Here is a 9812-nt window from a genome sequence, read left to right on the forward strand (position 1 = left end):
CTTCCATAACACCCTCTACACGCCACGGTATGATGACCCTACTGTACTCCCCTTCAACTACCCTAGCAATGAATAGTGACCCCAACACAGTAAAATTCCGAATTGTAACCCCCTCACAGCCCTTCATGCAGTATAATCATTCTACATATAGTATAATGGCCCGCACACAGCCCTCCGCACAGTATGACAGACCTCACACAAACCTTCACACTGTATAATTGCTTACACACAGTATAATGGCCCTCATATAACTCTAGATAAAGTATAAAGGCATCCACATAGCTCTCCAAATATAATAATGGCCCCACAAAGTACTCCATAGAGTAATGGGCCCCACCAAGCCTTCCACATAGTAATGGGCCTCCCGTAGTCCTCCATGTGGTAATGGGCCTCATATAGGTTGCTTGTGCACCTTTTTGTACCACACTTTTTCCTTTCACTCAACTTTCTATTAATATGCTTGGATACAGCACTCTGTGAACAGCCGGCTTCTTTAGTGATGACCTTTTGTGGCTTACCCTCCTTGTGGAGTGTGTCAATGACTGCCTTCTGGACATCTGTCAAGTCAGCAGTCTTCCCCATGATTGTGTAGCTTATTGGACCTGACTAAGGGACCATTTTAAATGCTTAGAAAGCCTTTGCAGGTGTTTTGTGGTAATTATTCTAATTTTCTGAGATAACTTTTGGGTTTTCATTGGCTGTAAGCCATAATCATCAACATTAACAGAAATAAACACTTGAAATAGATCACACTGTTGGTAATGACTCTATATAATATATGCATTTCCCTTTTTGTATTGAGTTACTGAAATAAATTAACTTTTTGATGATATTCTAATTTATTGAGATGTACCTGTAGTAATGGGCCTCACATAGTCCTCCATATAGTAATGGGCCTTACATAGTCCTCCATATAGCATAATGCTCCCACATAGATCTCCATACAGAATTGGGCTCCACATCGCTCTTCATACAGAATGGGCCCCACATAGTCTTCCATATCATCTAATGCACCCCATAGTCCTCCATGTACTAAAATACACTCTCCATATTCCTCCATATAGCGTTATGCAGCCCCACATAGTGTTATGCAGCCCCCACATGGCGTTATGCTGCCCCCACATAGTGTTATGCTGCCTTCACATAGCGTTATGCTGCCCCCACATAGCTTTATGCTGCCCCCACATAGTGTTATGCACCCCCACGTAGCGTTATACACCCCCACATTGTGTTATCCACCCTCACTTAGCGTTATGCACCCCCACATAACGCTATACACGCTCACATAGCATTATTCACCCCCACATAACATTATGCACCCCCCCACATAGCATGATGCACCCCCCACATAGCATTATACGCCCACATAGCATTATACACTCCACATAGCATTACACACCCTCACATATCATTATGCACTCCCACCATATACTGAATACATACTCTCCTCAGTCACCGGCTGCTGCTCTTCATTTGCCCGCTGTCTGTGCTCTGCACATCTCAACACACTGGTGATTGGCGCACAGTAGTGATGTCAGAGCTGTGCTGAGCTGTCAGAGAGCAGACTCAGTGGGATAATCATGAGAGGGAGCGCTGCGCTCCTTCTAATCATTGCTTTCAACTGTATCCTCATCTGCAATGTGATACATTTGAAAGTGCGATCCTTGGCTATGGGCCTGGTGCTGACGCTGGCACCGTGGGCAGCCACCGAAGCCACCGCCAGGCCGCCCAGCTCATGGACCCTATAGCAGTGGCATAGCCTGCCTCTATTGGTGGAATGCCACTGTCAGGAGAATTGTCACCTGCAGAGGTGCTATGTCTGGGCAGCTAAATTCCAGATGAAAAGGGGAGTGAACACAGCCTGGTTGTAGGGTGGAGTGCCCAATCAGAAAGAGATGCACTATAAATATATAAAAAGAGTGACCCACATATTCAACAGGTGTGAACAAGTGCTAGCTGAAAACACATTATAACTACAAAACAAAAAAGTATCACAACTACAAAATTTTAATTTTGTTTCTCTCACTGAGAGCAATCAGTCATTTTTCACTACAGAAACACAGGTCGCAAATGCAGAAAGGCTGTGGCTATGTGCACACACTGCATCTTTGTAGTGACCAGAAAGATGCACGTTTTTGGCCTAAAAAAACACATCCAAAAATCGCATATGTTTTGCTGCGTTTTTGTTACTGCATTTTTTTAAAGGAGAAATAAAATAATTGATAGCTAGAATAGATATAAAAAATAGAATGGATAAAACATAGAATAGATAATAGAAAAAAACCAGAATAGAATTGACATTGAATTGATTCTGTTATTTCTATTGATAGAGGGATAGCTAGCTTGGCCAGCTGTTTTTTTTTTTGTTTTGTTTTTATTTTTTGGTAAAAAAAAGTGGGGTCCCCCCATTTTTCATATCCAGCACAAGAACAGCTGCAGACTACAACTCTCAGCTGTCTGCTGTACCATGGCTGGTTATGAAAAATTGAGGAGATCCCACTTTTGTTTTTATTTTTTAAATGACGTGGGGTCCCCTCCCTTTTTATCTAAAACTAGCTAAGGTGTAGCAGACAACTGGGGGCTGATATTATTAGGGTGGGAAGGGCCATAGTTATTTGGCCCTTTTCAGCCTAACAATAGCAGCCGACACCTGCCCCAGAAGTGGCACATCCATCAGATGCGCTAATTGTGGCTGGACTCTGGCTAGTCCCGTTGCCCTGGTGCCCTGGTGTCTTTCAGGGTTCCGGATGTGATCCTCCGGTGGCATGGCATCCCTTGCCCCGATGGCTGTGGGATGCTGTTTCCCTCGCATCTGTGGTGGAGCATGTTCCTCTGTCCTCCTCGGTGCCGGATCGTTCTCCTGGGTGGTGGCCTCCTCTTTGATGGTCGTGGCGGATGTCTCGTCGACGGTATTTGTAAGGCTGCGACCTGGTCTTCTCCTTCCACCTTTTCCGGGCTCTGCCGGCTGGCCCTTTGTTCTTCCGCTGTCCTTTCATTTGGACGCTTGGCCCTTCACACGGTTATCCCGCCCTCAGTGTGTATTCTCTCTAAGTCTCTCGTGGGTGCTGTCGTGACGAAAGGAAAAGACTAAATTACTTACCGGTAATGGGATTTTCCTGAGTCCACGACAGCACCCTTTACACCCCTGCCCTTCCTTTGTTTGTTTTTCACGCTTCGGTGTCCTGGGATTTGTCTGTTGTGTTTGCTAATGCATTGGCGGTTCCTCTCCTGTTCTCTGCAACCAACTGATGAGGGAGGGGGACCGCCCCTATTTATCTGTAGGTTTCCTGTCCTGAAGGGGGCGGATCTCTCTCTCGTGGGTGCTGTCGTGGACTCAGGAAAATCCCATTACCGGTAAGTAATTTAGTCTTTTTTTTTTAGCTCCTTGGCATGTTATGCCCTATTGCTTATCCTACCAATTTTTTTTAATCTAAGCTCTTGGGAGCTGTTAGGAGTACCTTATGATGCTTTGCTACATGGTGTCTGAACCACTACACCTTAGGGGAACTGAATGTATTAAACTTCTTGGCATGTTATGCCCTGTTGCAAATCCTACCAATTTTTTTTTTTTAAAAAGCTGTTGGGAGTACCTACTGATGCAGTGCTCCATGGTGTCTGAACCATTATCCCCTGGGGAAACTGAATGTATTAAACTCCTTGGCATGTTATGCCCTGTTGCAAATCCTACCAATTTTTTTAAAAAAACTGATGGGAGCTGTTGGGAGTACCTTGTGATGCTTTGCTACATGGTGTCTGAACCACTACACTCTAGGGGAACTGAATGTATTAAACATCTTGGCATTTTATACCCTGTTGAAAATCCTACCAATTTAAAAAAAAAAAGCTGTTGGGAGTAACTACTGATGCAGTGCTCCATGGTGTCTGAACAATTATCCCCTGGGGAAACTGAGTGTATTAAACTCCTTGGCATCTTATGCTTTTTTGCAAATCCTATCTTTTTTTTTTTTTAAAAAAAAGCTGTTGGGAGTACCTTCTGATGTTGTGCTACATGGTGTTTGAACCATTCCCCCCTGGGAAAACTGATTTTTTTTTTAAATCCTCGGTGTTAGCTAGAGGAATACAGCCTGAGTTCCAGAGTGAAACAACTGCCACTTCCACAGTGCTGCATTCCAGCGTGGCGTTCATTTGTCCATAAAACATACATTTGTGAATCATTTGAATAGAATTTGAATAGAGGGCCACTGGAGCCGTTGGTGTTGGTGGAGGAGGAGGAGGGCAAGTCCAACACCCAAATGGCCACATTAGCAATAGCACTGTAAAGTGTTATGGAGTACGTATTACAACTTTCACACTAATGATATAGGGGACGCAGAAAACTACAAATGACTGCCATCACTCCTCAATGTATGTTACAGGGCCCACCTGAGAGCCCTAAGAAGTTTGAGATTTGAGGACAGCCAGTGGCTCTTTCTACATTTGAAAGAGGGTCACTGGAGCCGGTGGTGCTGGAGGAGGAGTAGGAGGAGGGCAAGGTCAACTACCCAATGGGAACATTGTAGCTGACCTTTTAAAGTGCTGTCAAATATGTCCCAAAAAGGAGGTGTAGGACAGACACCAATATAATGTATGTTACAGCCCTTTCTAATCAAAAAAGAAGGAAAAATGTAAAAAACGAAAAGCGTGAACATATGCTAAAGTGGTTTTTTTTGGGAGTTTGGGGCTTGATTTGACGTTTTATTACAGTTATTAGGCACTAGAAACTGTTTCTTAGCAATTTCACCTCTTTTACTTTGGTTTGAGAGCTGTTCTAGCGACTTCGTAAACGCCGCGTGCTGCTCTGACCACGTTATTCAAAGACACCAGAAATGCAGTCAGGCAGGCACCTTCTACAGGCTATGCCCATACTGCTTCAGCCTTTTCCTCAGTCACCACAGGTCACCGACAGGTCTGACGTAAAATTATTCTGGTTTCCCATAGACTTACATTGGGGGTCGAATATTTGCGAATACTCGAATAGCGGTGAGGTATTCGTCGGATATCCATCGAAGTGAATAATAGGGTATTCGATCATCCCTAATGAGGATATCTTGGGGAATTGGGGTACTGTAGAGAAACATGATCATGGTAAGCGTGAGCAGAAAATGGACGTTATAATGATGACTGGAGTGGGGTGAAAAGCTGCCACAAGACACAAAGATGACACTTGAAAATGGAAATAAGCAAATCAACTAAAGGTAGAAAGCTAAAGATTTTTCCAAAGCTAAGTTAAGGCTATGTGCGCACACTGCAGTTTTGTTTCTTCAGTAAAAAAAACCCCACCCACTGGCTGAAAAACACATAAAAAAACCACATGCATTTTGGTGCATTTTCGGTCCAATGATAGGTACATTTTTCCCATGCGTTTTTCACTACAGATTTAATTAAAAGAAAAAGGTTTTGGTACCGTGTTAGTTATTGCAGCAGTCAGAAGTCCTAAAATTGATACAATGTATACAAATAACTAAGTGTTATATATAATATAAAGAAATGAGGAGACAGATCATTCATTTTTTTAACTCTTTATTAAATACAGTCTCTACCTATACCTAAAGCCATTGATCCAGAAGAAGGCAAAAAACCTGGACACGTTCAGCCAATTTGTGCCACAGGGAAAAAATTCCTTCTTGACCCCGAGAAAAGGCGATCAGTTCAAGAACCCTGGACCAAGGCTATACTACAACTAACTGACATATAGGACGGTTATATCATATCAGATCCCTTATGTGGCATTCATAAACTCTTAACAGAAGAAATGGAATTAGGCCTTTGGCAGTTTAAGACGCGTTTAGGCCTGTTGGTTGAAGACCAGAAATAGCATTCCCTATTGCCCCAGACTAGGACAGATTTTATATGTCACACCACCACAAGGACCACTCCTGTGTAATTCCTGAAGAATGAAATCATCCTAAGTGATGTAGTGAGTGACTACACACCCCCCTGTGGCTTTAGGGCACTGACTCTTCAATCTGCTGGGGTGCAGCTGTGGGACCCTATTTTCAGAGATGATGTCCTCCACCCAACCCTCAAAAAGCTGAAAGGGTCTTCAGGAGAGATGGGTAGTCGAGCTGGGCCATCAGACGGTCGCCTCTGTAGCTGTAGTGTCATTTTTCCTATAGTGCCAATGTGAAATTAAACAAAAAAGTGCCCGTTTGTTATGATGTCCAAGATGGAGACCAGGATGTGACATAATAACAAAATAGGGAACATGATATCAGACATTTCTATAATACATTAATGCATTATCTATCTAATAGGATGACAACAGCTCTCCAGACCTGCATCCCACCAAATGTTAAGAGAAAATAGACACCATCAACTTGTATGTAAACCAAACTAAGTCCAGCTTTTTTTTTTTTTGGTTTTTTTTTTTCCCCCTTGGTTTCTCTAAGTCCAGGTTCTATAGATGCAATGCCCAGATACCAAGATTCAACATACTGCAAAACAAGCAGATGGATAGGGATTATGTATACAGGTGGTGTCATCTCACATGCCAACTTTCCGTACAGTAATACAAAGAAATGGCTGTAGCAGAATGCCATAAAACAGAGTCCAGATTTTGTTCTGTATAATCAGTGTATGATGACACATAAGGCACCAAATATAATATACCGATAGTCCTATAATCTAAGGGTGGCTTTACATGCTACGATATCAGTACCGATATTGCTAGCATGCGACCCGCCCCCGTTGTTTGTGCGAAACGGGCATATCGCTGCCCGTCGCGCACAAAATTGCGCACCCGCGTCACACGTACTTACCTGCATAGCGACGTTGCTGTGACCGGCGTACCGCCTCCTTTCTAAGGGGGCGGTCCATTCTGTGTCACAGCGACGTCACTAAGCAGCCGCCCAATGAAAGCGGAGGGGCGAAGATGAGCGGGACGAACATCCCGCCCATCTCCTTCCTTCTGCATTGTGGCCGGCGGCAGGTAAGGAGATGTTCCTTGTTCCTACGGGGTCACACACAGCGATGTGCACTGCCGCAGGAACGAGGAACAACAACAGCAAAGCGATAGTATCGATAATTGGGAGCGGACCCCCATGTCAACAAGGAGCGATTTTGGACATTTTTGCAACGATCCAAAATCGCTCCTTGGAGTCACACACAACGAGATCGCTACAGCGGCCGGATGTGCGTCACAAAATCCGTGACCCCAACGAGATCGCTGTAGCAAAATCGTAGCGTGTAAAGCCCACTTAACACTAATCAATATCATGGCCCTTTCTAAATTCTTCAGTCTTGCTTTCTGGATCCAGATATACTCCCTAGAAAGAAAAAAAAAATAAGTGTCAGGGAATGGACTAGAAATCTGAAGAATAATGTAAAAATGGAAGATGGACTTCAATTGGTTTTGTTTATATGTGATCTGAGGTCCTTAAATTAGATTGTGACTAGATGCCCCATATGTGCACATATGTGAGAACAAATAATGTACAACAATCCCCCACCTACCAATTTTTCAGATTATAATGACATATTACAATTCATACGTTACCACATTTTTAAGTTTTGGAATAGGTGTTTAAAAATGGTGTAATAAATGACATAAAGCTTTGAAAAATATCGCTTAACAATTACGACAATTACAACAATGAAATGTAATAATGACATTACAACAATGAAATGTTGCAATTTGAAAACAAAATAAATAAAATGAAGCAAATGCTCCTATATATAGTATGTTCCTGTATGAATACAAAACCCCCTTCCATATAAAGTAGTAATGAGAATTTTTTCTCCCATAAAATCTGAAATTAAGTAACAGAATCACCAACAATGTGCGCCAACCACAGTTACCAGTTGTAGTCACTGACTGAAGTCCCCACTATGGTGTCTCCCTCCCAGGCGCCATTTTTGTGCTTACATCTCCATGTGGTGTCTCCCTCCCAGACACCATCTTTGTGCTTACATCTCCATGTGGTGTCTCCCTCCCAGGCGCCATCTTTGTGCCTACATTTCCATGTGGTGTCTCCCTCCCAGGCGCCATCTTTGTGCCTACATTTCCATGTGGTGTCTCCCTCCCAGGCGCCATCTTTGTGCTTACATCTCCATGTGGTGTCTCCCTCCCAGGCGCCATCTTTGTGCCTACATTTCCATGTGGTGTCTCCCTCCCAGGCGCCATCTTTGTGCCTACATTTCCATGTGGTGTCTCCCTCCCAGGCGCCATCTTTGTGCCTACATTTCCATGTGGTGTCTCCCTCCCAGGCGCCATCTTTGTGCTTACATCTCCATGTGGTGTCTCCCTCCCAGGCGCCATCTTTGTGCCTACATTTCCATGTGGTGTCTCCCTCCCAGGCACCATCTTTGTGCCTACATTTCCATGTGGTGTCTCCCTCCCAGGCGCCATCTTTGTGCTTACATCTCCATGCGGTGTCTCCCTCTCAGGCGCCATCTTTGTGCTTACATCTCCATGTAGATTCTCCATTTTTGGGGCATGGAACTCTGTGTCCAACATCCCGCCTTGTGACCTCACATGGAACCTTCATCCCCCAGGTCTACAGATTGTAACAGCAAAGACTGGTACAATATAGTACTTTACAGCCACAATCAGGAGAGTTGGAGAATAAGGCTATGTTCACACAGGTTGCTTTTGGTGTGGGGGTTTTTTCTGCATTTTTTTTATTGGTTTTATGCAAATACATGCTAATAAAAAACTGCTTTTTACCATATTAGCAAAACCTAGGAGATTCCAGAAATCTCATGCACACAAAGACACCAACTTTTTTTTTCTTACTGAACTGGCAAAATGCTGCATTTTGTAAAGATTTCTATTCTTTTAGCATTTGGTTTTGCTGTTTTTTTCACTATTGAAAGCCATGAGAGTGAAAGAAACGCAGCAGTGCATTTTTTTGGTTTATATGTAATGTAAACAAATGACGCACCAAAAACCCAGTAAAAACTGTGGCAAAAACTCTGCACAAAAACACAGCTTTTTTTACTACCAAGAGATCACATTTTGCTGCTAAAAAGTAGCAGCAAAAATGCCCAGTGTGAACAGAGCCTGAGCGTACATGTTGGCACAAGCGTAACTGATTGAAAACCCAGTAAAGTTCCTCATTTACCTGTGTCCTTGATCCGGGATCCTCTTCCCTTCTTCACCGTCATCAATCCTGGATCCACCGCCCTCTTTGTCTTCTCCTCTTGCTCTGAACATCTGAGTCCACCAAGTTCTATAGATTCCCAGTCATTGTGACATCATGCTGGGACGTAACAATGGCCGCCTGTATCAGATGATGTCACATGTGACCTCTCCTGTTATTAACATTGATAAGTAGTAATTATATGGGAGAACATATTGGTTAGGATCAAGGTTGTGAGGACAAGGTGATGAAGACTTCACAAAAAGGGAAATATGAGAAATATAAGCCACTTATAATAATGGATTTCTGCGCCATATTACGAGCACCTGAAATTTTATGCCTGAAGACAGCAGTTTCCTTCTTATACAACAGTGCAAAATTATAGAAATGGAGATCTTGTTTATTATTAATAAAAATGTAGCTGTTGCCAATAGCAACCTGCCCAATTTCACCTTATGCTATTTTTTGTGCTAATATTTCTGGTTGTTAATTTTTTTTTTCAGCAATAACACTGAAGCAATATGTTTGAGTTAAACAATGCATTTTCCTGCCATTTTCATACTTTTTGGGGGGTCCTGACAGTTTTTTCCTAAACTCAGATTTTAGTTTTAGCTTTTTTTGTGCATATTAAAGTTTTCCAATTACATCTTTTTTAAACAGCGGCTGCTAATGGTATAAAATCATGCAATAAGTAAGAGTGGCCTTACCTATCCTCCTGTGCCAATGCTGCCC

General features: G+C 43.0%; 1 long non-coding RNA gene across 1 annotated transcript; it reads right to left on the reverse strand.

Moving 5' to 3' along the window:
• Window positions 1–5503: 5503 nt before the first annotated feature.
• Window positions 5504–9131, reverse strand: LOC142297293 (uncharacterized). Its single transcript, XR_012751746.1, has 2 exons — window positions 9063–9131; window positions 5504–7265 (listed from the first exon to the last, which is right to left on the reverse strand). It is a non-coding gene; the product is annotated as an uncharacterized LOC142297293 (long non-coding RNA).
• Between the last annotated feature and the right edge of the window lie 681 nt (window positions 9132–9812).

This window comes from Anomaloglossus baeobatrachus, chromosome 1, assembly GCF_048569485.1.
Source record: "Anomaloglossus baeobatrachus isolate aAnoBae1 chromosome 1, aAnoBae1.hap1, whole genome shotgun sequence".
NCBI lineage: Eukaryota > Metazoa > Chordata > Amphibia > Anura > Aromobatidae > Anomaloglossus > Anomaloglossus baeobatrachus.